The sequence below is a fragment of the Pinus tabuliformis genome, chromosome 9 (assembly GCF_031772625.1).
Source record: "Pinus tabuliformis cultivar Carrire ecotype Pingquan chromosome 9, CPIR1, whole genome shotgun sequence".
NCBI classification, from domain to species: Eukaryota; Viridiplantae; Streptophyta; class Pinopsida; order Pinales; family Pinaceae; genus Pinus; species Pinus tabuliformis.
The window spans coordinates 1,739,609,585-1,739,619,450 of NC_142307.1; the positions used below are offsets into that span (position 1 = coordinate 1,739,609,585).

Sequence of the window (9,866 nt, forward strand, 5' to 3'; positions counted from 1 at the left end):
ATGGAGTTGGGTGTTAAAGTTTTAGAAGATAGTTTTTTTTTTTGTTAACTACTCAAAACCCCTACATTCCCATATATAAAATATTTTTTTTAGAAGAGTGTAATGGAAAGACCCTGGTTGAGGAAAATGTAATTAAAATTTCAGACATAGAGGAGTGGAACTGTATTGTGAAGTGCAAAATACTCAGTGTTGGGTTACCTGCTTACTCTATTTTGCAGAACCTTATTTGTTCTACAAAGTTTGATACAGTTGGATTTATGTTTACTGATGGAACCGACGACACGAAGAGTCTAGATCTATGGATAGTTGTGAAAATTTATCCTCTAGTTATGCAGCCGGAAATGTTGCAGATACTAGGCAACTGCATTTGTTGCAGGATGAATTTCATGGCAGCAACTTACACACTGATCCTTTACAAGACACACAACTGGATTGGGAACAGAAAGTAGAACTCTTTTACAACAATGCTTTGGCTATAAAAAATTAAAGTTCTTTCATAAAGAGGCTTTGAAGGCATAGGCATGTCATCAAGACTGCCTCGTTCTTGCAGCAACAGGCTCAAGCAAATCCCTTTGCTTCCAGCGTCCTGGATTATTGATTAGGAAAGTTATAGTGGTGGTATCTCCATTAATCAACCTTATGCATGATCAATGCTTGAAGCTGGCAAAACATGGAGTTGCTGCTTGTTTCCTTGGTTCAGGGCAAGTTGACAAAAGCATTGAGGATAGAGATATGGTAGGTATGTATAACATTATTTATGTCTGTCTAGAGACACTTCTACGAGTAATTGGGTCATTACAGAAGCTTGCAGAAAGTCGTGGTATTACTCTTTTTGCTATCGACGAAGCTCATTGTGTATCCAAATGGGGTCATGATTTTCGACCTGATTGCAGGCGCTTGTCTGTACTGAGAGAAAAATTTTAGGTAAGCAACGTTGAGTCGGTAAAGCATCATATACCGATTATGGCACTTACTGCTATAGTTAAACATCATGTTCGAGAAGACATTATGAATTCTTTGGGCATGAAGCCAAACACAAAAATTGTTCTGTCATCGTTTTTCAGACCAAATTTGAGGTTCTCCATGCATCATAGCCAGACCACTTGTCCATCATCTTACAAAGTGGATTTTCAAGATATAATTGATAGTTATACTAGACAAGGGGCCCCATCAAAGAATAACAAAGTAGGAGTTGATTTTCGAAAGGATTCTATAGATAGGAACAAGGAATCTGCAAGGCAAATTGATTATGATTAAGACGAAACATCCTTAAATGAATCAGATAGAAATGAAGAGGAGACTGATGATGATGATATCATTGCAAAAACCAGTTTAATAAAAGATGGAGGAGATACTTGTAAAGGTCACAGTATGACAGTCGAATACCTTGAGGATGAGGCTAATGAGCATATGGCTGAATACTTTGATGTGACATTTGGTGAATTTGAAGGATCTATTTTCAAAGAAGACCACCATTTAGAACTAGAAAGTGGTTCTTTTGAAACTGTATCGGTTGAGGAACTCCCTATACTAGGATCAGGTCCAAGTATCATATACACACCCACAAGAAAAGAGACAGAAATGATAGCGAAAATTCTTAGCAAGTTTGGTGTGAAGGCTGCAGTTTATCATGCAAAGTTGCCAAAAGAACCAGTTGAGGCAAGTCCATGAAAAGTTTCATCATGATAAACTTCGGGTGGTTGTTGCAACCATTGCTTTTCGGATGGGAATTGATAAGGCAAATTTGCGGTGAATTATTCATTATGGTTGGCCACAGAGCTTGGAATCTTATTACCAGGAAGCTGGGAGAGCTGGAAGAGATGGGTTGCTGGCAGATTGTTGTTTACATGTTAACATGAAAAGACTTCCTTCCCTGTTTCCGAGTAAAAGAAATGCAGAGCAACCGTAGAATGCACTTAATATGTTGTCAGAGTGTTTCAAATTTGGTGTTTCTACCACATCTTGTAGAGTTAAGTTTCTTGTACGGTGCTTTAGAGAGGATTTGATTTAGACGAAATGTGGATTGTGTGATGTTTGTGTCAATGGGCCACCCAATTTTGAGAACTTGAGCAGGGAAAGGCAAGAGATCAGAGTGATGCACTTAAGGATACACATGGCAGTGATAAAAGAAGTTCTAAATTGCTAGTAGAATAAAAAAAAATCATTAATTTAGTCTTAAATGAAATCAGTTCCACATAATTTTTATAATCAAAATGATTACAAGTAACTTTGAGGGTTATAAACTCTTTTAGCAGAGATTTGGGTCTAGTGGGTCTTGGGTCCAGATTTTGAATCTGGGCTCTGAAACCACGTGTGGGGCTCCTATTTGGGGTCCTCTAACTAAAAACTAAATTTTTCTAATTTTAAATACAATAAAATGGGAAATAACTTATTTCTATCTAAACATTTAATTGATGATAATATACCATTAAAATTTATTTCCCACAAATTAAATAAGTAAGAATTTCATTGCAACCATTTATATAAGTAATCAATAAACAAAGGAATACATGTTCCAATAGCTTAGTTGAGATGCTCCTGAGCTCCTGACTTTGTTGGGATGCTCCTCTTGACTACCCGACTGGATTTGCCTCCCAACCAACTAGGATGTATTTCCTAGCCCAGGGAACCTCCATGGGTTCCCTAGCCCTCCAAGCCCAAGTCCAACCAGATGTAGTGTGTCCAAGTTAAACAAGTACTCTCCTTCTCTCCCTTCTCTTTTCTCCACCTTCCTCCCAAAACAAAATCCTCCAAAACCAAAACCAAGACTAATGATCCCCCTCTCCTCTCATCATCCTTCCCCTTTTATGCCTCTTTCCCATCCACCTCAACCATCTATCATTAATGTCATAACTATCCCCTCATCCTTTCATTTGACTTTTCTTACCATATCTTCTCCCAAGTAAATTTAAGAGGACATTTTGGGGATAAAATATGGATATTTAATTTGGAAATTAATTGGGGAAGACCATATCTTCTTCCAAGTAAATTTGAGAGGGCATTTTGGGGATAAGATATGGATATTTAATTTGGTAATTAATTGGGGAGGACCATATCTTCTTCCAAGTAAATTTGGGAGGACATTTTGGGGATAAGATATGAATATATAATTTGGTAATTAATTGGAGAGGGCCATATCTTCTCCCAAGTAAATTTGAGAGGACATTTTGGGGGTATGGATATTTAAATTGTAAAAAATGGAAGGAGACCATACCCTATCAAAATTTAAATTTGAGAAGAGAAGTTCGGAATTGAAAAATAACAGTAATAAAATTTATATCAGTAATAAATTTACAGTTTCACCAATGTAGGTATGTACCAATATTTCTTGATAATTATAAGTCAATATTTTTAGGTAATTTAAACACTAATAAAATTTGCATTATAAGATTAAGTAGGTCATTACACATTACAACATAATATTGAGTCTGCTTTATTTCAACACACAATCATTTACCTTGTTTGTCCATCTATTACTGCTTCAACTAACTAATATCCACTGCCACCATCACACTTCACCAACTTCTTCTAAAATCATATACAAAGTTGGTGTCTTCATCTTGAATCTTTCTAACTCCAATTTGTAGTTGTTAGAGTGATCAATTCTAACAAATTGCATTTACATGTTAATTTGATCAGGCTCAACATGTTTCAGTTACAAAACCCAAAAGAATTCAAGAAGACAATTCATTTCATCAAAGCATATACTAATTTGCGACATAGTGGAAGTTTTGGTTTCATCTTCACCCATGTGGAATGATTGTTCCTCGTGTTTCTTTACCTCTCATAAAACAAAAAAAATCACTAATGTTGCAGCTTGTCTTATGGGCTTCGATGTGGTACATTGTTTCTCCTCAATGTAGCTCCTTAACAGGGCCACAAGCTGCTCCTTAATCAGGTTTCCAATGCTCTAGCTCTCCATCTCGATTATCACCAGTTGCTCAATGAGAGGGGAACCTCGACCATTTATTGGAAATTTCTCGCAGGTTTGCTGGATGTTGGCTATAGTTTTCTAGTTGCACCACAATCGACTCTCATTAGATAGATCAAACCACAAGGAATGCACAGTCAAATTATCACAACCATGGCTCGGTCCCGTAATCGTCTAATACGAAGCCGATGACCACTAAACAAACTGACTGCAGGAATGACCCACAATGTCTTCACCATTCAAATTTAAAAAAAAAATACCAAATTAAAAATTCACGTAGACACTGTTTGTTCTTCTCCAGACTTCAAATGAATCAACAGACATCGTGGTAGGCATTGTAGGCAGGAGCATAGCGCTCTTCATATAGCACGCAATCGTTGGCTCCATAGGCTATTGCCAACAACCCGATCCTCAAATTCCAGTCTGCAACTCAACACTCAAGCTCTTTCCCAGCCACGACTCAAATTCCAGTCGACCGGCAACAGGAGGCCAACACATATTCAATAAAATTTCATACTCTGAAATATAGGAATCCAATGCTTGGCTCTTTCCCACAAAGACCGATCAGATCGGTGGAATCCTTCAAGGATCATATCCTCGCACAAATATCCAATTAAATAACAACTTCTCTCAAAACAACAGTGAAATGCATAATCAAAGGGACGCAGAGGAATTTGAATGTATACGTCATTGCCGCAAGTAATGGCTCGAACCTGCATACTTTATGAAAATCGTAACTTTGGCTCGATCAAGAACCTTGCTCACATCCCACAAATATTCATGCAATACCAACCGTTGATAGTTTTCAAACTCCTTTTCGAAGTACCAATTTTCGCACTGGAATTTCAGATCTGAGTTGTTCAACAAACCCTCGGCGCTCAAAAATTCTATTGCTTATATATCACCTCTCTGCAACATCCAATTTCATGAGAAAACTGATAATATTTTTCACACACTAGGAAAGCGCCATGGTAGAGGGTCTCAACACTAGTCGCCAACAGATATAACCGCGAACTATTAGTATAACTAGTGGAGGTTCAGTCAAGGGTGTGTAACTTTTTTCACACTGAGTAATCATCTAGTTAACTGATCAATCAACCTAAACTAACTCATGCATGCAGAGAATTTGAGTTACCCAGTTGAGATTGGATTTCAAGGGAAGTGTACTATTAGTTGTAAACTAGTTAAAGTTGTACAGGTCATGCATGCAGTCAGATAAGGACCTATAGGAATTGTGCAATCCAAATTGGAGAATTTCCTAATTAAATCTAATTCCCAAGGGAACATTGCAAGGAAATAGGGGCTTGGAGGCTCAAAACTTTGGCTAAGTATTGGCCAAGGTCAGTTAGTCAGGTGGAGGATAGAAGATACAGGTGTATGTTGAACTTAAGCTTGAGCAAATCATATTGTATTCATCTAGATTCTTTGATTAATGCAATACAAATAGTAAGGGGTTTTGAGAAATTGTTTTCCCCTAGATAAATATTTGTTTATGTGTGTTGCATCTTGATGCATGTCAATGATTTGTGTTCTAGATTGTGATTTTCTTTCCGCGGATGAGTAGAATAGCTTCAAGTCTTGTGATGTAATAAATTTCATGAGAAGTTTTTGAATCTAAATATTAAATTTATACAATATATTTACTAAACCTTACCAAGGGAAAGCTTTGAATATCTTAGACAGAAAGTGGGAGCCTTAATTTCTTCCCCACTGGAAGGAATGGCTCACTAAATTCAACAAAGGAACATAGGGATGACTTCCAGTAGGGGGAGTATGATTGTAGCCACATGAAAGGAAGCATTTACAGGAGGATATTTTATCCATAGGGGAAGAGAACTTTCACAAGGGGTGCAGGTCCACAAGGAGATACATGAGTAGTTGTGCAACTTTGGCTCAGAAATTAGTAGTTCCTAAACCAACTATCATTTTCAGTAGGTCCCTTTTCCATCGACGTCAAAGGGAGAGAAAAATCAAACATTGACAAATGGGAGAGGAAGCAAATTCTGGACTAGCAGCGTGATAGGGGGAGCTCAAGCCATTGCCATCAATGGCCATCAATGTTTAGTGGTGTTGCCATCAATGAAAGAGGGGGATATTGTTTAGCATAGTGTTTTCATTGATGTCAAAGGAGGTACAATGTTTTGGTTTCTAAAGGAAGAAGATTATTGGGCATAATGTTACCATTCATGTCAAGAAGATATGATGGCTTAGATATTATTGAGATTTTTTGTTGAAGTTATGACGATCAAGTGAATATGTAGATGATCTAGTTGGATAGTCCTCTCCGAGACCTTTATAATGCTATATTACACTTGGTTAAACTCCTTCCGAATGACAAGATAAGTGAATTTGAAAGTAACATGGTGAAAGCACCAAATTTGTTATAAAAAACACCAAATTTCTTAACGTTTATAAATCTTCAGGGCAAATCCATGATTAGGTGAGTAATAAATGATAGTTGGTGCGTAGAAATATGCATTGTTTAATGATGTTAAACAATGTGCAACTCCGAGCGGATTCGATAGTTATGGATGATTTGTTGAAAATGAATGGTAGATAGAGTGCAAACTTGCTCGACAAATAATGGAGGTTGTGCTGCCCATGTCTTTTGACACCACATTGGACTAATGGACATATGACACGTGCTAGTTTCCAATGTGGACCCTTCAATGACAAGACACGATTATCCAGGAGAGTGATGATGTGGCAACACAATATTGGTGACAAGTGGAAACACAAGTACACATGGTTGATGACGATGTAGCATCACAACAAGGTGCCACGTGGCATGTCTAATCAACAGTTTTGGGTGGTCAATCGATCCAAATATGAGTGACACATGGCATGACTCAGAGAGTGCCATGTTGCATGATGACATCATGTTGACATTGACACTAGATTGACGATGGACCCCTAAAGACCATGTCACATGGCACGATCATATGGATAATTGGGAAATCCCTAGGGAATACCCCAATCACGGTCCAGGCACCAAAATTAAGTCATATGGAAGTTTTACATTAGCCCCAAACTCAAATTATCATCAACCCAAAATTCAAATTGATGTCTTTCCTAACAATAGCCTAAGGGAACCCACACACACGTGTGTGTGTGTTGGTGGAGTGCATAGAAAATCAATTGATCGATTGATAAAGTCTGAGACATGCATAAAATCCCAAGGGCCTATTTGGTTTGCTTCCATGTGAATTGATTTGGTTCCAAGATATATGGTGTGGCTCATGGCACTATGTTGAAGCTTGAAGACATATTTGGTTATGAGATATATATGGCATGGCTCTTGGCAATGCGATGAATCTCGAAGGCGTATTTGTTTCTGAGATATATATGGTGTGTCTCTTAGCATTGTGATGAAGCTCAAAGGCATATTTGGTTATAAATAGTGTGGCTCTTGGCTCTGTGGAGAAGCCTAAAGGCGTATTTGGTTCTATCACAAGTTCATATGTTCCGAGATATATATAGCATGGTTCTTAGATCTATGCTAAATCTTGAAGGTGTATTTTCTTATGCCATGAGTTTAAATCCAAACGAATTGATTTGGTCTAAAATATATACACAGTGTGGCTCTTGACTTTATGGTTTAGCCCAGATGCATTTTTTTTGGTTTTGTCACCAATTCGAGTCCAAGTAAAACTTTCAGCCTATGGCTTGATCCGAAGCTAAAGCAATGTTTAATGAATGACAATGAACAAGGAACATTGCAGCTGAATTGGTAATTGGTTTGTTTACGCTATGGGTGGTCGGTTCGAGACTTGTTAGGTTTATAGAATATTTTTTATTCAATCGAAAGCGCATTATGCCATAACCTTTAATTATTTATTCATATCGAAAGCGCATTATGCCATAATCTTTAATTAACCTGGTAGAGTGCATTCTATCGAATGCACCTAAGAAAAGTGCATTTTGTAGACTACGGATTGGAAAAGTGCATTTTGTTGATCAATTAATTTTCATAATGTTTTATGGGTCAGTTTGAGGTGCACATTAATTTTTGAAAAGGGGAAAATGGAAATAATTTGTTTATAATATGAAAGGGGGACATGAAAATTCATGAGGATAAGTTTTTTAGGGCACGATGCTATTTTGCTTTTGTCAAAATATTTTTGGATTATGAAAAAGTACAAGAAAAGGAGAATATGCTACTATCGAATATTGAAGAACATGTTGAATTGAAATTATCTAATTTTCCTTGAGCCTATGGATCCAGTTGAAAGATTGTGAAAAGTGGCCCACTATGTTTTGGTGAAGGAGGCGGGCGTCTCAATCAAGTTAGAGCCTACAACAAGTTGGTGCTTGCATATTTCAGAGGTTGGTGCTTCAATCAGGTTGGAGCCTACAACAAGTTGGTGCTTGAATATATTTGGGGGTCAGTGCCTCCAACAAGTTGGTGCCCGCAAATTGATGTAATTAAACATTGAAGAAGATAACATATTTTTGGTTTTCTCCCACAAGGGTTTCCACGTACATATAGTCTTTTCATGTATTGAGGTAATGATGGTCTTTATTGATGCACTGCTATGTTTACAATTATTATCAATTGTGAAATTGTTTAATTTGTTAAAATTGGCCACTACACTGATTCACCCTCACCCTCTCAGTGAAATCATTATTCTAACATAGTCATTTGTCCCATCGATTTGCAAGCCAAGCAATGTGGTGCATTGATAGTGCCTCACATCTTGGTGCTCTCACGTCTCTAACACTCCACCGGAAGGTAGGTTTGACTATTTTGTTTTTCAAAGGAACAGATAGGAGTGTTTTATTAAAAAAATAGAAAGCTAGGATTCGACCCAGAACCATTACATTTCTTCATAATTGCTAGTATCCCTCGTGGGCTTGAAATTGAGCATGGTGAATCAATATAAACCTTCAAGTGAGATCCTCGCGATACAATAATTTTATTCCCATTCCAACTAAAAATTTTCCAAAAAACTCCAAGATTCCAAATCAACTTACATTCCATTACAACTTATCCTTTGGACTTTGATTGACTTCTCATTTTCTTTGGTGAGATATTTTTTCCCTTTTTTCCAATTTGGATCAAGTTTGTGTATTCTGATGGATCCGTAGTGTTTTTCTACTGAGAGTGGTATTTTCTATCTTTGTTACTTTGTCCATATGCCCCATCAGTCCAAGAAATTTCCTTTTTAGGCTTATTTCTTGAGAATTTAATGGGGGATCCCAAATTCATTGGTGTTTGTTGGACTTGGTCCTTCTCTGTTTCTGAATTCTGTGGATCCTCTTTGACTTGTGTTTTTTCCTTATTGTCTTTTTCTTCCTCTGGTGAAGCTTATTTATCTTCTTATGAGTTTCTTTTACTTCCTCCTTGCCTTGAGTTTCTTCCTCCTTGTGAACAAAACAATGTTTTGTTTGCACACCTTCCCACCATTTGGGCCTCCAACTACTTTTCCAAACTCTTTTATTCTGCATCCTCCTGGGACAATTCTTGATTACATGTCCTATTTCATAACATGCTTGGCATCAAAATGAAACATTTTCCATAATGAAACTTCTGAACCAATACATAATATATTGTATTTAAATTGATCTCGGCAGGTGTTGCACTAAAAATTGTCACCTTGACATCCTGCAATCTGTGTGAGTCCATTATCATTCATACTTTCCTCCTTTGCAAGTCTTAAGCCTCAGTTCTTCATATCAAGCCTTGAAGTAAGAGAAAAGCCCTAAAAGTCTTTAAAACTCTGGTTCTGCACTTTCTCTTAGTCTTACCTGTGGTCCCGCACCTAATGGTCATGCCTTAAGGTTCATGCATCAACTTCTAGTGGTCTTGGTTCACCCAGGGTAGGAAATATCATTACCCAAAATCTTCCTTCTGGCCTCATTTCTATTGAAGAACTTGTCAGTCCGGATGAAGACATAATTCTTCCCGAAAACCAACCAACTTTGGAACTTAGGG

General features: G+C 37.4%; 1 pseudogene; it reads left to right on the plus strand.

Annotated features, from left to right (window-relative positions):
• The first annotated feature begins 298 nt into the window (after positions 1-298).
• LOC149155665 (ATP-dependent DNA helicase Q-like SIM) lies at positions 299-2,146 on the plus strand (annotated as a pseudogene).
• Positions 2,147-9,866: the final 7,720 nt, after the last annotated feature.